At 40.4% G+C, this 21,139-nt stretch overlaps 1 long non-coding RNA gene across 2 annotated transcripts in view; it reads left to right on the top strand.

Moving 5' to 3' along the window:
* Window positions 1-21,139, top strand: part of LOC310760355 — a 31,740-nt gene that overhangs the window by 2,036 nt on the left and 8,565 nt on the right. Inside the window, exons 2-3 of one of the 2 annotated variants that reach the window (XR_014546918.1) lie at window positions 6,546-6,656; window positions 13,117-13,313. This is a non-coding gene — a long non-coding RNA (uncharacterized lncRNA). Of the gene's footprint in view, window positions 1-6,545; window positions 6,657-13,116; window positions 13,314-21,139 lie in introns of those variants that run through there. The other variant, XR_014546917.1, reaches the window with a different exon arrangement.

The following is a 21,139-nucleotide window of genomic DNA, read 5'->3' as shown; positions in this document are numbered from 1 at the left end:
TTTCTTCTTTGCTAAGGTGGGTTGTAAGGGGAAAAAGGACTCTTAAGAAACTATTTTTCCCATGGTGAGGAGAGAAGTGAGCATTCTGGAGACTGAAATGCATGGGAAATCCTTTGTGGCTAGGATGGGTAGTAATCCTAAACACTCTGGGTTGTATTATACTAAGTCCTACCCATTGAAAGTAATAAATCTAAGTTAGTCATGTCTATTAACTTCAATGGGTTTACTCTTGAGTAGGTCTAGCATTGAATACTACCCACTTATGTCAAAATACATGTATATGTGTGTGAATAATGATAATGAGATGGAGGGTGAAGAAGAGAGAAGTTAGTCTCCCCAATTTCAACATACATCTCTTGTGTTTCAAGTTTTTTAAGGCAAGTGAGAAGACCCTATCTTCCATGACAGTGAGACAATGGGTATCTTATTAACTCCCTGCTTTTTAAATCACTGTCACTGTGGACAAATGGAAGGCAAAGAACAGAGTTCCAATTACAATAGTTTGTCTATATTCATGTTTCCAACTGAGAGACACTTGATTTCCACATCTGTTACAATCCTACCACCCATATGGCTATTCTCAAATGGGAACAGAAAGTGAAGGCAAAGTCGCTTTTTAATCTCTTCTGAACTCTATGGAGGAAATTAAGGCTATTCCCACATACCTGGGAGTAAGTCCCAATTAACTTACTGGAACTTGCTTCGTCTTTTTATTCCTTTTCAAAAAGCATTTTTTTTAAACTAGCCATATAACCCAAATAACAAAATAGAACTTCATGAAACAAACACATAAAAATTAAACCAAACCATACCAAGGTGGGCATGGAATGTTCACAATAATAAATATTAAATCTGGTTATCTGGATATTTGCAGTGTGATACAGATAGGTAAACAGAGAATATCATCAGAAGTAATAAGAGAACAAGAGGTGTGGTGCACATGACTTGCAAGATATACAGAAACATAAACCTGTGATTGAAACCATCAGAGGCACGAGGAATACCAAGAATAAAAGGTTCTATATTACATAAAGAAGAAAAAAAATCAACCAGTTAGCTATTGCTTGTCCCAAATCTAATGGGACTTACTTCTGAGTTGACATAGGGTTGCACTGTTTACAGAGCAAGACAAATCAGTTCCAAGTTCTCCATGATTGTTATCATGAGGTGTTGGCCACTGGTTGGCACACTTTTAAAAGTGATTAGTCAAAGTAGGGCTTGAGACCCAAAGCCTTTCCTGTTGCCAGCCTCCACAACTTCAGCTCACTCAGGTAGACTGCCTCTGAAACTTTGAGTTCCCTATAGCCATCTTTCCTCCATCCATGTTCAGAGGAAGTCTATGTCTGAATTTGCTGAAAGAGATAACAGACTAGCATTATTGACTTCAAACCCAAGTGCATGCAAATAGTGTTCAATTAATTGTGTATGTCACAATTTTTGTATTTGGGGCGGGGGGTGAGGTGCCGGTACTCACTATGAAGTTGTTATAGTAAGTGCCATAGTAAGTGTGTGAGAGAGAGAATATATGAATAGAGAAGAGAATGAATGGAGGGAGGACAGAGAGAAGAAGAGGCTTCCCTGCCTAGTTTTGGTATTGGACACACCTGCCAGATGGAGCCAATGCCAAATGTGGGCAAGAAAGCCCATTCCCTTTCTCTTTCTCTCCCCTCCTTTCATTCACTTTTGTATTCATGTATTTATTTTACACACACATGCTTCTGGGAGAATGTGACCCTCAACCCTAAGAAGGTTGCCCACTACTGGCATAAGGTATTGCAATAGGACTAAGAAAAGTATATAAAGCAATTCTGAGCATTTAGAGAAGAGAGAGTAAAAAGCAAATTATATGAGCAAATGCATAGCCGCAACTTCTTATTTGCAGAAATAACAAGGCTGCAGAGACACAGAGTGGGGGACATTCCTCCTAAATTCATCACTTCTCCTCTAGCTCCTTTCCAGTTACAGAGCCTGCATGCGGGGTGGACTCAAGGCAGCTTACAGATAAAAACAAGGACTGCTAAAAACATGTGGGGAAAACAACATAATTAAAATACAATGAAAACTAAAGTGCATGGAGGTTGTGGGTTTGTAGGGAACAATCAACAGGCAAGGGTAAGTGTGTCTCAACCTTCTTTCTACATTAGCAATATAAAATGCATTTCAGGTTGAAAAGACCTTGGCTTCCCCCCTTCCCTCCCCTACCAATATTTATTCGGTATGGGGCACAAAGGAGAATGAGGGGGGATACAGGCTCATAGGCAGTGGAACAAATACATTTGGAGTAGAGAGTCCTAGCTGATTAAGTGTGGACAAAGTGCTTTGCAAGCAGGGGTGGCCAACTTAAAATACTGGGGGGGGGGTAGGTACACCATTTGAACGGCAATGCCCATCAACTTTGGTGGGGGGCAGCCCCCTCAAATATTTTATTGTAGGGGGGCCAAGGGAACTGGGAATTGGCTTCTATGTTCGTGAGGGATATTGGAGTTGCTTATTTTTCTATGGAAGATTATTGACCTTTCAGAGCAGGCTCTCTGGAGGATGCAGGAAGCTGTGGTAGAAAGCAGGAAGTAAAAAGCCCTCTGTACATGTGATTTATTGTGTGTGACTCTTAGCATCTAATACTTTTTTGAGCACTATAATCTATTTCTCTTCTTTCTCTTCCATGCACAAACAATTAATTCCAACAAATAATTCATTTCAAGTTGATCTGTGTACAATAAGAATAAAACCAAGAACTGTAGCTAGAGCTTTAAACCATGTGACAATAAAAGCAAATGAGGGTTTTACTAAAACCATTGCAGTCTCAGGTGAGGTGAACCAATAAATTAGCAATTTTCTCTGAAAAACTAGGAGAGACTTAGAGTGCTGTTAATTTTTTTTTTCATTTCTCAATCCTATTGGCTTTCTGAACAAAATATGTCTTTCTTATCAAACTGCTAAACCATTTTTGCCCAAATTCTTTGAGAAAAACATCACCATACTCAAGACAGAATGGTTTTCAAACAGCAGAAGCCCCTTTACATATTTTATTATTTCATATTTTCTGCTTCAAATGGAGTAAATAAAAACTAAATTACAGATTTGCCTTTTTGTCCATTCCTTTTAATATTTTAAACAGTCTTGACATATGAAAGTCAGTGATCGTGAAAGGCAATGTACACCCTAGCTTTTAAAAAAAAATGAACATGGATTGCTGCAGGAGCTACACATCGTTCTGATTCAAAGAGCACTTCCATTATTTTGTAAAGATTTCTTGACATATTTGACTGCTTGGCATCTAATTTTCACTGCATTAGAACAAATCATTCACCATCTCACTTTTTCTCAATTTTTTCCTGAATGTAAAAACAAAAAGCAATAAGTATTTGCCATATTTTTACACTAATTATTCTAGTAATTAATATTTTCCAGCAGGATGTGTACCAAGTACCAGTAGTCCTGAGCCATGGAAAGGTATCAAATTAGCTTGTTTTCATTTATGACTCCTGATTCAGATTCTCTAAAAGCTGGAATATAAAACGATTTCTAAGTAGGTAGATAATACAAGCAGATTTATTTGTTGTGCAACCTCATCACCATTTGTTGCCCACTTAAATATAGTAAATCTCATATTTCTGCACACAATACAGTAGTAACACCCAAAATGAAATGTAAGTATTACATTGTGTTAATTCTTTTTTAAAATAATATTTGCCAGCTTAACACGCTTTTTTATGAACAAATCTCATTTATTTTAGCATATGCTATGTTATGACCACATTTTGAAAGGTGGTGGGGAGAGGAAAAATAATTGTTTGCCCCCTAGAAACCAAGCAGATTCTACTCATTCTAGTTTGTTTATGCAAACTATTTTCACCCCACTATTCAGTCAGAAAATAACAGATTACAAAGGAATAAAAATAGCACAGCCCCTGCCCACAGACTCACAATCTGAAAAGACATGACACAAAAGGGATGTGGGGTGGGTGGGAAGGAAAACAAGCAAACCAAATTCTAATTCAGGCACCAAATTCCTAGTTTTAAAAGGTTCTTACAATGATGAGCTTGGATGGAAACAGGCTGCTCACAGTTTGTTTGTTTTGAAATGCCCTGCAAAGAATTTACAGTGACCCAGCCTTTGAGGAAGTGACTGTAATGCAGTTAGAACATTAAGAAGGACCCATCTTAGCCCAGTATCCTCACAGTGGCCATCAAGTTGCCTATATAGTGATTTTTTTTTAACTATTGTGTGAGGTGGTACTTCCCTTTGTGCAAAAGCCTTCAACTTTCAGTTTTAATGCATGGACTTCTAGTATTTGAAAGAGGGAGAAAAACTTTCCTTCACACTGGGTATCAGGGTGGGGTCTTCTGGACTCTTAACTAGAATCTGACAGCTTCATATCACTCCTACCCCAGCAGATGGGCTCATGGGACTTAGCTGATATTACACTCCCAGTGGATAATTGCCTCTGTGAGTTAATTAAAGCAGGGGACTGTTAGTGGTCATTTCCAATTGTTTCTTTGCAAATGTGCCTTGCCTTTGGTTCCTTTTAAATTTGACATCAAATCCATGTACCACTGGGATTGGTTCTGCTCAGAAGCTCAAGTGGAGCCAAACCCTGCCAAAAGGGCAGTTTGAACTTGGTGCTGATCAGCACTGACTTTAAATGCCACTGGGATCACCCGTACTCCCCAATGCTGCCAATTCCAGCAGGGTTTTCAGCCAGAGCCTATCAGTGATGACTGGAAGTCCTTGGAGTTTGACCCCAAAGGAAGGAAAGAAGCACAACTCTTTTCCTTTGAAGTATGCCATCTTCAACAGCAGAAAGTCAGTCGCTGGGGGCAAACAGCAAGGGAGGGTTATTGCCTTTATTCTATGTTTGTGGGTCTTGTATAGGGTGAGTCTTTTAAAAGAGGCCCCATGCAACATGTGTACTCTGTATCCACGGGGCCTCTTTTAAAGGACTCACCCTGTATAAGCACTGCTGGAAAGAGAGTGAACCTTTAAGCTAATGCAACTGAGCTATTATTGCATTCTGCGGGTTCAGCCCCTTGGGCCTGGAACAAAAGTGAGCATCGCAAAAGGCTTCAAATCAAGGTTCAAAATAAAGTCAGTCTAGGTCTCAAAGCCAAGAAGCCAAGTTGCAAGGGGAAGCTAGATGGAAAGGGAGGAGGCGGTTGGCCACATTCACTCTTCCAGACTAAGACATGAGTGCTGTGCAAATGTTCTGTATGGCACTGCAAATGTGCTTGGAGATAGGTGTCAGGCGCACCATATACAGGTCAGCTGTGGCCTGACAAATGTTCCTTGCTGCTCAGTTTGGGGTTACAGAAGACCTTGAGAGGTTCATACTGTGAGTGTAATTAAGATAGTATTGCAGAGAGAGAGAGAGAGAGAGAGAGACTGAGAGAGAGACTTCTAGCAATAACTTAAGCAAACCTTAGTTACAACAAAATTGAGAATTAGATATAGATATTAGATATAATGTCTGAAAGGAATTACAACACAGATCAGACAATAAAAGTTTATTCACTAAACTGGCTAAAAGCTAATTTTCTGATTTGCTTTTTCACTGTTAAAGCTGCCTTAAGGTACTTCCAGCAGAGGATGCAATATGGTTAACAGGTCATTCAGATATTGCAAATGAGTCACTGGCAACAAGCTTTAATTTACAGAGTTAAATTAAATTAAATTTGGATTAAATAGGAGGAAACATAGACTAGTATTTTTATGTCATAAATATCATTTAGATACTGTGGGAAAAAATGCATGCATGAGGACCACCCATCCCACAACGAACACTCCTCTGAAAGCACCCTTATATTCTGACTATGAAGAAACACAGCTGTTCCTACTGAAGTTAGTGTTAGCTGTAAACATATTTTTAAACACTGTGGTCCAACATTTGCTGCCCACATGATAGACCACACAAAAGTGCCGACATCTGACGTAAGGTACGGTACACAGTCTAAGGTATTCCAGGTAATCCATGGGCAATAAATGCAAGAGTAAAAGGAAAGGAAGATAAGATTAAAAAGTCCAGCCTAATGTGAAAGTTTGGCATATTGTGCAAGTTTATTAAGAACAAATAATTCATAAATAGGGACATATCCCTTAAAAGAGATACGCTGTCAACTATAAAATGTTAATAATATTAACTGGGTGTTGTTGTTTTCTTTCCAATATTTGGTCCTAAGTTTAAACAAAAAGGGAAGGAAGGGAAAATTGAAGGCTACATGGTAGCCAAGCAATATGGAAATCAAATATTTATGCTTTTTCCTCATCATAGCATTTAATTCATGCCTCTCTGGCTGGAGCAAACATTTTGCTGCTGCTTAGTGCCTGGGCTCCTGCTGCTAAGTAGTTTGAGGCAGAGGAAATGTATTTGCCTAAAAGTAAATAAGGATCTGGATGCTTATCTCTGTAAGAAAAATAACATTTAGCAAAAGAGACCAGAGCTTGCTTTGGGACGTTAAATCTCAGTTTAGGATCCTTAGAACAAGGATTGTTAACCTATGGTTCTCCAGATGTTGTTAGACTCTCATTAGCCTTATCCATTCTTCAGACTAGCTGAAGGTGGAGTGTTACAACATCTGCAAAGCCCCAGGCTCTCTACTGTTGTCTAGAGTAGAAGTGAGTTTATCCTGAAATGAAAATGCTTTGCAGACAAGTCACAGTGAGTCAATTCTATTACTTCCTTTGGGCCAGACCGTAAAAGGTCTCATAGTACCCGGAAAAGCTTCACTAGATGTCACAGTGAGAAAAACCAGTTCCAGAGTGTAGCTTGCCACATGCATGAAGCCAATGACATATTGGGACACCCCCAAGGTTATCATGGTGACCATTAAGTCCTGAGTCACCCCAAAAATAATGGCCTCAGCATAGCTGTTCATGCCTGACCCCACCCCCCAAGCAGTCAGGGAGTCCTCAACACTCGCTCTGAGACCATATCTGTCAGGCTGGGCAGTGAGGTGGGCAGTAAACCAGCAAAATGTGTTATAATGCCTAAAACCAGGTTGAGATACTCCCCTTCCCCAGTCCTCAAGTCTGTGCCTAGGCTGCCTTGAGTAACCAGGTGGGCACAGCAGGGTGAGATGAACTCCACCATGCTTGCTCACTTAGGCCTCAATGATACAAACCAGATCAGTCTCCTCATGTATGATAAAATCACGGATAAGGGAAGTCTTAATCAAAGCTGACCTGGCATTCAGTAGCTGCAGACCTAAAGGCTGGCTGCTAGAACAGGCATCCCCAGACTCGGCCCTCCAGCTGTTTTGGGACTGCAATTCCCATCATTCCTGACCACTGGGTCCTGTTAGCTAGGGATGATGGGAGTTGTAGTCCCAAAACAGATGGAGGGCCGAGTTTGGGGATGCCTATGCTAGAAGAACCAAACTTCCTCAGGCTGGAAAGGGGGCTGGCCCATGGCATAGCCGCTTATTGTCTGTGCCATGAACCTGCTACATGGCTTGCCCCCTTTCCCACACCATATCTCCCAGTACCCAGGAACCACTGTAATTGCCTCCCTGCTTTGTTCTCTCCCCAGCTGATCTCACCCGTCATATGTATTGCTTCCCTGCCTCCAAATAACACAGCAATATATACACCAGGTTAAGCAAAAGCTAAAAAAGTCCACTCAAGCAGACACAAATAGGCGAGATAGCGTACCTCACACCAGCATAAAGCCTCCTTCATGATATATTAGGGAGGTGACCCATGCATCCTCCCTCTGAAGTGGTTCATCCCCAAGGGGGAAAGGACACACTGGCATCATTCCCTTCAGGGCCAATGCTGCCTGGGGAGCTGTGTCAGCCCAGGAACAGATATATAGCCCCAGCTCCCCTGAAAGTCAAGTCCAGGTGGCATCTCAGTCAGTGGAGATGGGGCAAGCTTGTATCTGGGCTAGCGGTGGAAAAACTGGTGGTGGAAATGTAGCAAACTGTTGAAAGGTATTTATTTATCCACCCACTTTACCATCTGCCCCCGTGTCACACTGGAATGTGGACTCCAGAAGGTTGTCCGCAGAAAAAGGCGGTACTTGATCTGAAAAAGCTTCCCCAGCCTTGCATTTAACACACTGGGATTTATTTCTGAGTGCATCTGTATACGATAGCACTCTGTGAGATCCTTAAATCTACAAACATGATGATAGTATTAACTTGCATTCACCACAAAATGAGTACATCAACTGATTGCAGAATTCCATCAGATTATATTATCTATGCATATAAGATCACCTCTACCTGACAATCAAAAAACATCATATGTACCTGCCAAAAGTGTTTAGTGTTTTATATTTTAAAAATCCTTTTTTTTTGTCCTGCTAGTAGTATTTCATACAGATTGGTGTATGATTAACAGAACTGCTAGCTGAGCAATGAGATTGCAAAATCTTAGTGATGCATGAAGCAGAAATACATCTGAGCTTTCAGTTTCCAAGCTGAGTCTGCAAAACTGATAGGCAGAAAACATTTCCACCACAGTTGCTATGAAGTTCTTAAGATACAAGCCTAAAATACTAGAAGCTTGATTAATTTTAGTCATTACTCTAGCCAGAGCTGAAAAACAGAGGTAAATGAAGTAGGGACCTCTACATGACATTAATTACCCCTTTGTCTCATTTGGCTCCCTTCTGTGATATACTAGTTATACATTATTAGTCAAAATTGCTTCTATTAATATTATGTCCTGTGCTCTTTATTTTAATGCATTCAATTACCTGGCACAATGTGCTTTTGCTAAACAAAGTCAGAAATGTATTGTGTGCATCTACAACCTAGCTATACCCAGTGAGCTGCTGCAGAGGTTAGGTGAAAGACCTGGGGTTTGTGTGCAGATGTGACTCACCTTCGTGCAATTGGAGCAGTGTGTCTTGTCAATTTTTAGTCCTTCAGGAAGACTATATGCTGAAATACATTGGACATAACTGATATATAAAAACAGACATTACCTCTTTTTTTCCCTCACATACTGTTGTGAGTTGGTGTGTATGCCTGAGTCCCTTCTAATTCATGTACCCAGCAAGGGTTAAAATCTTGTTGTTTAGTCATTTAGTCGTGTCCGACTCTTCGTGACCCCATGGACCAGAGCACGCCAGGCACTCCTGTCTTCCACCGCCTCCCGCAGTTTGGTCAGGCTCATGTTTGTAGCTTCGAGAACACTGTCCAACCATCTTGTCCTCTGTCGTCCCCTTCTCCTTGTGCCCTCCATCTTTCCCAACATCAGGGTCTTTTCCAGGGAGTCTTCTCTTCTCACGAGGTGGCCAAAGTATTGGAGTCTCAGCTTCACGATCTGTCCTTCCAGTGAGCACTCAGGGCTGATTTCCTTCAGAATGGATAGGTTTGATCTTCTTGCAGTCCATGGGACTCTCAAGAGTCTCCTCCAGCACCATAATTCAAAAGCATCAATTCTTTGGCGATCAGCCTTCTTTATGGTCCAGCTCTCACTTCCATACATCACTACTGGGAAAACCATAGCTTTAACTTTAACTTTAAAATCTAATGGAGGATTAAAGTGTTGGAATAACAAGGCCAGCTTCTTGGTAATGGCCCTCAGTTTGGGTCTTTAGTATGTATCTTTAATAAGTTGCTCTGGGCCAGAGGGAAGATGCGTGGGTCCCCACCCTCACCTGGCTGGTAGTAAGAAAGACAAAAGCCAGAATGTGTGTGTGTGTGTGAGTGTGTGTGTGTGTGAGAGAGAGAGAGAGAGAGAGAGTGCAGACAGAAGCCAGAGAGTGAGAGCCATGCCTGATTTCTGCTTGAATCCAAGGCTTTGGCTATTGGAGAAGCAAGACCTTCTGGGGTGTTAATGCCGTGAACCTCTCCATTATAGGCTCAGGTTGTATATATATATCTGTAAATCAACCATATATCATAAAGACACCACAGCCTCCACTGCCCCTCATACCAAGGAAAGTGAACCCGAGTTATGCACCCCAAACCCCAAGAATTTTGCACTACTCATAGAGTCTGGGGTGCTGTGCAACAATTATACTGCATTACTGCAGCTGCCTTAGAAGACCACATGTTGGCTCTCTGAATTTCTAGTGTATTGATGTTCTCTAGGCCACAGAAAGGTTGTGCCATAATCAACTAATGAACTGAGAAACTTGCTTTATACCAAGTTATTTGGTCCATCTACCTCAGTATTTCCTGCACTGACTGGCAGCAGTCTTTAAGGTACTTAAAGTCTTTAAGGTACTTTGTTGCTATTGCTGTCAGTCCCTCTAACATGTCAGTCTCTCTGAAAGTCTGCATTGGCTTCCATCAGTAAATAAATAATATTCAGAATAAAGGGGGGGCTATACTATAAGTTTGTAGTTTGGAACTACTTTCTTGAGTCTAGGTTGCCATTTTTTTCCAGGACACGTCCTCTTTTTCAGGAGTAAAATTTGAGGCAATTAGCATTTATTTGCTTTGAATGGCCATCACAGTGTCCTCTTTTTTGATCTTCAAAATATGGCAACCCTAAAAAATATTGACAGCATTCTGAATTTCTATAGTCAGTATTATCTTTCCCTGCTATACCCATTCCTCAGTTCCATACCAAGTCCAGCCAGGCTTCCATTCAAATGAAGTACTGTAATAATACATTTTCAGCAGCCTTCACTTCTGTCTCAGTACTTATGGAAGAGATGAGATGCTGAAGAATGATGCAATGTGGGTCTTTTCATCCCATCAGCTAATGCATACATCAGCTCCAAGGTCCGGTCAGGCTGAGTACTTAGGAGAAAGTTTCAGTGCTGGTCATTCATCTGCTTATCTGCTAAGGCAGATAACTGAAGACAAACCATTCAGAAGCTTTAGTTTAGTCCATTAGGTGTTGAAGTATATTTTTGAAAGTTATAAGCAATGTGCATGATCCAGCCAAACTAACTTCAGTGCTTTTAGATCTGATTGATTTTATAGAGAATATAAGCAGATACTAAACATTTTCCCCTTCAAACCAAGAGGAGTTAATTAAAAGTGTGTAATTTTGACCTGGTTATGTCCAGTACTGTATAATTGAAATTGGCTGTGTTTCCTATGTAAGTAATATTTGAGATTCACTACCTTCAGGTAAGCATTCTATATACTCACTTTTTAACAAACTTAACAAGAGATGTACTGCATAATTACTTCTTAGACATTAACCTCAGCCTTTTCAAGCTTGTGAAATCCATAGCAGTCTTGCTGTGTGAGTGCGTGTTTGTGCTAACCTCTTCCCTACTTTGCTTTTTACCACATCTCCAAATTGCTCTGTTTAGTTTCTGCTAGCTTCAGTAATTTATACTACATATGCTTACTGCTCATTGCATAATATAGCCTGTGATCTGTTTATTTTTAGGCACAAGCCCTGTCAAGTTACCAACAAACAAACTTGCCTGTGAAATGAACGCTTGCAATAATTTGTACTTTGCGTTTTTTTAAAAAAAGATTGTTTTAAGGTTTAGCTGAGTGCACTATGGATTTGTTTAAAAGTCTCCAGTACCTACTTTGACACAGTCGCTGCAGGCAAACAAAAACAGAAGTTACAACATAGTTCAATATTATGTATTATGTAGCACAGAAAACTTCAGCCTAAAAGGGTGAACCTAGGACAGAGACCAACTTTGACCAAGGAGTTGACTTTATAACAATGTTAACCCTTTAAAAAAAAACCCCTCCTTCAAAAGACTCACAAAAGCAGTTATGCTGAAAATTCTCTGCTGAAGTTAATTTTATGTGCATCATAAACAGTTCACTTTATTACTTTATTGACTTTGGGCTAACCCTTCTTGAACATGTGCGGCTTTAAAAAAAAAAGCAGTAAAATTGCCATCTGCTGAGAGATCTATAATTGTTGCAGAATTCAATTTGCTTTCTTACTTCTCTCTGGTAAAATCAGCAAACACTATCCTTAGATGACAGGAAACAATCTGGTATTTGCTTTTGCTTTTTTGTTGTTGAAAAAAACAAGTTACAGTACTCAGAGCAAGGCAATAGATGCTATCTCTGTTAGAGGCAATCAGTCAAGAAGCACATGAGAGACAGGTTACCTGAGCAATTGAAGTTTAGTTTCAGAATCATGGCATTTCAGAACTTAGCTTGTCATTGTTGGTGGTTCCAATTTCTTTCTCCAGCATAAACCACCCCAGTTAAATTATTGCCTGCATTCATTTCTGAAAATAATTTTGTGCTATGAGAATATGTGCAGCGCCAGATTAGGGTGGTGTGGGTGGTTCCCTCCCACAGGGCGCTAAGACAAAGGGGCACATAGTAGTAATAATAGTAATAATAATAATAATACCTATATTTATACAGGTACCTACTCAAAGTTAGGGGATGCCAAATTTTGTCATTGCTCAGGGTGCCACATTACCTAGGTCCGTCTCTGATCTGTGGTGGTCGTTTAATGGAAGGCTGTATAAGCATCTGGGTTTGATTTTTATGTATCAGATGCTGCTTCCATCCTGTGAGAAACAATCAAATGCAACACTGCCAGTAGTGCACATATGTGGGGGAAAACGCATGTTAAAGTTACTTACGAATACCTCAAGGAAGAATAGCTGAGACACAGTATTCCATGTAGCAGAAGAACCAAAAATGGGCATTGCTAAAATGGGCCACCCTGCAGTCACAGTCTCTTGAACACAAATGCACACACAACCAAACACACACACTACAACACCCCTGCAGGCGCCACTCTCTCTCTAAGCACGCACCTTTCCAGCAAACAACACTGCAGTGGGAATTATATTTGTGCTCTCTGTGCTACAGAGACCAATCCTCTCAGCCCACAGCTGTGATAGGGAACATGATGGGGGCTGGCAGACTACTTGTAATGGCTTGGTGAGCCTGGATGTGGTCCACAGGTTCAGCACACTTGCTCCAGTTATCCCCCCCCCCCCACAAAAACATACTTGCTGCAAGTAAATTAATGGGTCTGAAACCCAAATAATTATATTTGATAATGGTTATAATTTACAACAAAATGTGGATTTCTTTCCCAGGCAGCTTAAAATGCAATTTAAAACACTTTATCAGACTGTTTGCTGCGTAGAGCCCCCCGCCCCCCCGCCCCGAGGGCAAATCTAATAGCTTAAACTTGAGACAGAAACTTCCGTTTTCTGGACAGGATCAAACTATCATCAAAATCAACCATCCATTATTTTTCAGAGGCACTTTCTCTTTTGATGTCAGAGCAACAATATGACAAAACCATCAGACCTGAAGAAGCAGCAGCAGTTTATCTGATTTTTTTGCCTTAAAAACCCCCACAACTAGTAGTGTTCAGAAATGTTAAACAACTGGACGATGTAGTTAATGAGGCTGTATTTGCATGTAGCAATAATAAAGCAATAAATTTAGCCTAAAGTACTTTAGGCTAAATTTAGCCTTAAAGTACTTTAAGAAAGATAATTTCTATTTGTCACTGAACTTCTGTTACTTGCATAAATATATTTATTTTGACCTAGACAGGTTAAACACAATGCCTACCTTTAAAAAAAAATATGGCAACCCCTAATTAACATATTATTATTATCAATGCTTTTTTGTGGGGGGAAATGGTGCTGACACACACCATGAAGTTGTTACAGTAAGTGCATACAGCGGTACCTTGGTTCTCAAATGCCTTGGTACTCAAACAACTTAGAACCCAAACACTGCAAACCCGGAAGTAAAGTAAGTGTAGTAAAAGATAGTTCCTGTCTGAAATGTAACAGAAGAAAGTTCCAAAGGGTAGGTGCCACTACACTAAAGAACTAATTCCTAAACCTTGCAGAATCGACCTCCTGAAGAGATGGTATCTGCAAGAGGCCCTCTTTTTTATCAAAGCATTTACACAGTACACAACATGATCTATCCAAGGTTAGGACTGCTTCTTCTAAGATAAAAAAATCATGTGGCATCTTTGGGAGATCAATATGACTTTGCAATCTTATTGTTCTCTCTGGTAACTGCTATTTTCTTCACAGCCTGAATTACATTTCATAAGCTCTCTGAAAATAGGGAATGCTTTAGATCTGTGCAAAAAACATTCCCCCAAAATATGTTTACTGTTTACATGGAAAGGACTTCTTTCCCTTTCCTCCCATTATCATTTTCAGAGAACTTGGTCCTACCTGCACTATACATTTATAAAGCAGAATCATGCCATTTTAAACAGCCACAGCTCTCCCCTCCCCTGCACAGAACTACAACAAATGGATGTAGTCAATTCCTCTTCCCAGGGAACTCTGGGAATTCGAGCCCTGTGAAGGCAATAGGTGTCTCCTAACAGCTCTTGGCACCTTTAACAAACCATTGTTCCCAGGATTCCTATGAATGTTTAAAGGGATATGATGGTGTTTTAAAAGTATAACCTTCATAGAATCCTAATCTGTCGTTTCTGTCCATAAAACGCACCAAATCATGTAAGGGTAGGAGAAGCCTCATTCTTTGGTGAGTTTCTTTGCAATTTACATCCAAATAAGCAAAAGAAAAACTAAGGGGCAGTATCCAACTAAACAGTTCTTCTAGTGCAAGGATCTTTCTCCAATGGAACTTCTGCACCTCCTCCTCCTCCCGCCGTGTGCTTCTAGGCAGCCTATAAATTTGCTCAAGAGAGTTGGGGGAAATCCTGACACAGATTAGAACTCACACAGAGCTGCTTAGCTGGGTATCACCCCAAATGTTTTAGACAATGAGCTGAGCATTAAACAAGACATTTAAGGAAGATTTCCACAGTAAGATTGTCACTTTTGCACTCTTTCATTACTGTGTGTTACAAATACAAATAGGACCTAGCTGCTCCTATTTGTATTATTCATATAAATGTCTAATCCTTTTTCAAAATCCCACTAAGCTCTTTGCATTAGTAAGCTTATCATGAATCTGGATCCAGTACTGCTCACACATCAACCAAAGACCCACAGGAATAATCTGCTTTGCCACATGAATCCTTCATACTTGTAAACTACAGGAGCAAGCGAAGTTTAGGCTACAGGAAACAAACGAGTCAAAACTGGATCTATTAACAGCACTACTTGGCTTGGGACAAGCATCCTTGAAACAAACAAACAAACCATTCTGTAACATTGATGTGGCACATTAGTAGCAACACTCGGTGTTGTTTCTTCAAATTTCAAATCTCAAGAGCTCAAAGCAGAAAAGTTGAACAACTTAAAAGCATGATCCTAGAAAGGTCCTTTCACAAAGGTTTTGGAAAACAGACCACAGGAAAAGCAGTCTCAAATAATAAGTTAAACAATCCTGCAACGACCACTTGAGTCCCCCCCCCCACTACCTTGGAAGTGGGGTATTAGGCATCAGGGTCCAGATAACACAAAATGTTAATGTCCAAAGAGGACAGAGGCATCTCTTCATTTGGACAAATGCTGCCAACATCTCCTCCTCTCATAACAAGCACGAACCTTGGTTTACCGCTCATGGCTTGTTTGGAGATGAACAAACCATGAGTCTGAGTTTGCCCATCACAATAAGTCAGCCTCTGGTGTTTTCCCTTCCCCAGGCAGCTTATTTGCTCCAAGAGTGGGGAAGGCGCAGTGTGTTCACACATGCTAAACCACAGTTTATTTAATGTTACATTTCAACACGGTGTGTGAACCAGGCCTTTCACGCTCATAAGACACAAAAAATAAATGAAAAGATTTGGGAAAGTACTCCTTCACGCAACACTTAATTAACTTATAGAACTTGTTGACACAAGATGGAGTGAAGGTCCCTAGGTTAGTATCAAACTAAGTTAAACGTGTGATCGGATGTAAATTGTAAGTGGTCCTTCCAATACCAACCTCAGGCCAGAGCCCAAATGCAGCCCTCTGGGTCTCTGTATCTGACCCTCAGGCCACACCCCTTCTCAGCCTCTCCCAAGGCCACACCCCCTTCTCAGTAACTTATCCTCTCCAGGCCACACCTCTCGCCAGCCCTTCTTGACTGTTTTTTCCTAGCTAGAATGTGCCCTTGAACTCTGATAACCCCTCTTAGTTGTCTGGATAGAGGCTAGAGAGAGGTGTGTGCAGAAACTAGCCTATCAAAGTTAAGATGTACCTTTGTTACTTCTCCCACTTTTGTCTCTGGCCTCGCCCCCCACTGGCAACTTGGAAGGTTGCCCAGAAGGTAATGAAAAAGGTTTGCCACCATTGCAGAAGAGGGTGGATTGTTGACAACAAGGAAGCACGGAGGATGAGGGATGAAAATAACTGCAAACAGGAAGAAGGTCCATTACCTTCATGCTCTGTGTTCTGGCTTCTGTTGGAATCAGGATGCTTCGTTAGAAGGGCCTTTGATATACAGGATGCTGCCTTAGAAGCAGTGTTTTTAGTGTTATGTTCCCACTTTACAAAATAAACATTGCTCACATGAGTGAGATGTAGGAGCTAGCCAGTGGTATGTTTGGGTAGGATTTGGACAGAAGTCTTGAGTTCTACTTAGCAGAATGAACAAAGCTGGCTTACCACACGCTGAATTAAGTAATACACATGCCCTGAAGGACCACTTGCTCCTGCATTGATCGGTAAGATCAGTTAGATAATATGGGCAAAAATTATTCATATCCCTGCACCCTACAAAATATCATGAACAAGGGAGGGAGGGAGGGAGAATTCAGAAAATAAGGATTTTCCACCATTGCCTTTGGAATGCTCTTCCATCTGTCATAAATGAAGCATTTCCAATTACTTGCTTTTGACACTGTAAAGACATATCTTTCTGCACATGCCTTCCTTGATCCATGAAACTGCATGCTGTATAACTGGATTCCTGTTTTTATTTATTTATTTCTTTTTTGCCAATTATTTTTATTGATTTTTCAAATTGTTTTTATTTCTTTTCTAAATGGCTTAGAAATTTTAAATGGCTGAGAAAAGGAAGAAAATACGGGTGCCCTGTAAGACTAGTAACTTCCGTGTCTTAAATGAGCTAAGTTGCACCAGTAGCACCAGCTCCGAAAGAAGACCTTTAAAAAATATGTTCTGTATATAATTGGTTCTATTGTCTTTATGTTCTAGCAATAGAAAGGCAAAGACATAGATCAAACCTGAGGCTTACACTTCCTGGACAAAATCAAACCCTCAGATTTGGGATTTAAGCTTTCTTCATTCTGCACTGGGCAGCAGCAGTTCCTCTCTAATGACGACTCACTGCTCTTTCTATTTTCAATCTATTCCAAGCTGTACCGTAATAGTACTGCAAGTTCTGTTGATTTAGCATTTAAGGTTAAAAGTTTACCCTATTTATTTTTCCCTTCCCCTGTTCATAGAACAACAAAACCTTTCTGTAACTTTCAGTGACATTGCCTGATAAAGCTAGCACTGAATAAATTATATAGAGCTTCATCAGAAGTTTGTTTAGCATGAAAATTGTCAAATGAAATGCATTTTTTCAGACATAAACCATTTGCTAGTTGCTCCACTGCATTGTGGTTCACACATACAAAAGTGTCAAGAGTTGTGATGAACATACAGCACACCCACAATAAGCAAAGTACCGTATTTTTTGCCCTATAGGACACACTTTTTCCCCTCCAAAAATGAAGGGGAAATGTGTGTGCGTCCTATGGGGCGAATGCAGGCTTTCGCTGAAGCCTGGAGAGCGAGAGGGGTCGGTGCGCACCGACCCCTCTCGCTCTCCAGGCTTCGGGCAGATATCCGCAAGCCTGGGGAGCCCGCGGGAGTTCCCGCCGGGCTCCCCAGGCTTGCGGATAGCAGACTGTTCTGGGGGCTGGGGTAATATTTTTTTTTCCTTTATTTCCCCCCCCCCCCCAAAAAAAACTAGGTGCACCCTATAGGGCGAAAAATACGGTAGAAGGAGGAAACATTTAGCATTGCAGCTGCTTCACTTCTTAAAAAGCAAATAAACCAAATCAAAGTGTAAGCCACCTGCTTTAGGATAATGCATTAAAGTCAAATATTTTAGCTGCTTACAAATTAAAAATATTTATATCTAATCAACATCCATTATTCAAACTTAAACATATTCTGTCCAGGAGAAATCTAAGCACAATCCAGTTCATCACAAGCACGTCCAAGTCTTTTATTCTAGTTCATTCAACAAGCACATTCAACGCTGCTCATAAAGCCTTATTCATAATCCCCACATGCGTCCCCTTTGTGACTTCACCAGCAAAGTAAAAGCTCTCTATTCAAGAAACTTAATAGTGGAGAAAAATCATTCCCGCTATAATACACACCACAAGAGGAAACTTGTCCAAAGGCTTGTTGTCAAATGGAAGCTGGAATAGTTTCTGATATTATGCTGCTACTCAACATAGCCTAAGCACAAAGAAGTGCAATACACAATTCAAGAATTGTTATTGGCAATATCCTGCCTTAGTAAGAATGAACAAATTCCACTATTGCAGTTTTCCTCAATTTCTCATTTTTCCAGTTCAGTTTGTCAAATTTTTGTATTACTTTGCAGTCTTTTCCCCCACAATCCTCGTGAAAATTCAGCAGCATTTTACTGCGCTTTTCTCCTATTATAAGCATTTTTTGAACATCTCAAAATTTGAAGGAGTGCAAAGGATACCTATGATTTGTTTCAAGTATATATATTTTTGGCAAAAAGTGAATTAGGAACATAGGAAGATGCCTTATAGCCAGTCAGGCCAATGATCTATCTAAAACAGTGCAGCCTCACTGATTAGCATTAATACTCTAAGGTTTCATGCAGCTGTCACTCCCAACCGTAGCTGGAGATCTTGGGGATTGAGCCTGGGCTTTTTGCATATAAAACAGATAGCCGACCACTATAGGCTATAGCCCTTCCCCTAAATTAGGTTCTCATTAAAATGCAATCCCCCATTCCTATGCCTTAAACAATTAACAAATAAAAAACAAGTGCATCAAGGTTCTGGACTGTACATTATATTGTAGGATGTTAGATATTATAAAAATGAGGATATCCAATATTTCATTTTTAGAAAATTTGGGTTGAGCCACTATTAGTCCCTATAAAGGTAGACCCATTTAATCAACATGGCTAACATAGGCCCATTCATTTCAATGGGTCTGCTCAACCCATGCTAATGATCAAAGTATTTAATAGCAATAAAAAGTCAGATTCATCAGGGCATGGAAGCTCAGAGATTAGGAGAAAAATTTAAAAGACAACGTTCATGTTGCTTTCTAGGTTTCCTCCCCCTTCAGAACCAAGGTTAGAAAGAGTAAGACACTCTCTTGTATCATTGCAATCTAAGGGCAAGCAAGCTGTTACCTTGTTAGGAGCCTGAAAGTTTGTCTATGCATATTCCTTAGGAACAATTCCCATTGAAATCCATGGTGCTAAGTCCCGATATCGTTTGGTTTAGTAAATATAAATGGCTAAAAAGAACCAGTTTTCAGTTTTAAGATATTGAAAGGAAAAGCTCCCCGCAGCCCATTTCTGTGAGGCTATTTAATATTCTACCTAATAACCTGCCATGATTTATTGCTGTTGCAAAATGAGTTTTAATGAGACTTCAACTTGAGCACTTAAAGAAATTAAAAGCTTATTACTGTTTTATTAGCACACCAGGAGTTTAATTGATGTGCCTTAGGGATTTTTTTTTTGTATTATATGTACGGAAATTAGATAATTGAAGTACTACAAGCAAGAAATATTATGTGAAAAGCTGCACGGCTGACTGAGATGCTCAACTGGTCTTTTTTTATTTTTTAAAAAATAGTCAATTGTACTTTCAAATTATGTATTAAGCGCTGCTAGTACTTCACCTGCAAAGTACCAAAACTGACATAGCTGCTACTGGCCCCTAAGGTTTAAAGGAGCCAATATCTATTCTCCCAAGATGTTTACTACCCTTCATTTGAGAAGATCACTTAGCTTTAGGAAGAAAGCATCTCAACACAGAACACCAGAACAAAGACAAAGATCTGCATAATATTTACATGTGCTAATTCTTATTGGTGGCTTCGAATGTAGCGTGAGTGGACATCCACTTGCGGAACAGGGCTTTTCCTTCCCTTTGCAGCCTCCCTATATCTCCTAAAATCACCCAGTAACCTTGGGCCAGCCATTGCCTTCCAGCCTAACCACCCTATGATGTGGGGATAAAATGGTGGAAGAGAGAACCCTGAGCTCCTCAGAGGAAAGGTTGGTGTGACAGAAAGCTCAGGTAGGCCAGAGTCTGGAAGTTTGCAGAGTGCTGGGCTGGAAACCTCACTCTGATTGGCTGCAGGTACAGCTAGCCAGAGGGGGCGGAGACAAACAGTTGAGAGTTGGGTCCCTGGCGTTCAGCTGGTTAGGAGTATAGCCTCTGAGCTGTGTGTAATTCGCCCTGAGGGAAGATTTTCAGCCAGAGAAGGAAGTGTCTGAGCTGGGTGTCTTCTAAGGGGCTGGTGTCTTCTAAGAGCATACAGACGAGGGAGAACTAGGAAGCTGAATTTGAGAAAGGAGAAGCGGGAGTGATGAAGGAAGACTCTACTTGGGTCTCAATTCAGTGAGAAGGGATAGATCTTCTGGAGATAGAAGAGAAATCCCAAACCAGTTAGAGGGGAGCAGTGATCCGCTGGTCTGGTATCCTAAAAGAGAAGCCTCAGGAGTGAGATTTATAGAAGGTTGGGAAATTGACAGAAAGTGCAAACTTGTTTCATAACCCAAGTTTTAAGACCCAAACTGCAACACCTCTGCAATTAGTTTAAGGAATGGGGGTACATCAAAACTGTACATTTCCATCTTGTTGAGAAGCATGTAAGACAGTTTGACATCCTTGGCTATTTAGAAACAATTCCTGTAGTTTAAATAGAAATACATTTCACCATAGCAGGGAAACCTGTGAACTATGTCTGCTTTTCAGATGCTAACTGTTCCAACAGAACTGGAAAAACCACACTATCTCAGTAAGAAACCATAGAAGTCAAATGAAATATTGCAGTTACAATAGCCTTCCAACCCCTCAAATTCAAACATTCAATTATTATTTGTTTATTACTTAAAAAAAAATTGAAAGAGAAAAGTTCTTGGTATAAATACTGGGCTCTACATTTCATTCTTTTCTAACCCAGGCTAGCTTATCATGTAAGCAATAGCAAGGGTAGACAAAGCACTGCCTGATTAGGGAAAAATCCAAGGATAGGATGAAAAGGTCAAAGCAACCTGGAATTCTTTGTTTATACAGACAGAATTTTGTAGTTCAATATAACAGCCATAAGCCAATTTGCTGATGCTCTAAACAACAACAACAACAACAACAACAACAACA

Source organism: Podarcis filfolensis, assembly GCF_964270895.1.
Source record: "Podarcis filfolensis genome assembly, chromosome: 3".
Classification (NCBI taxonomy): Eukaryota; Metazoa; Chordata; class Lepidosauria; order Squamata; family Lacertidae; genus Podarcis; species Podarcis filfolensis.
This window is presented reverse-complemented; position numbering and strand designations above follow the sequence as displayed.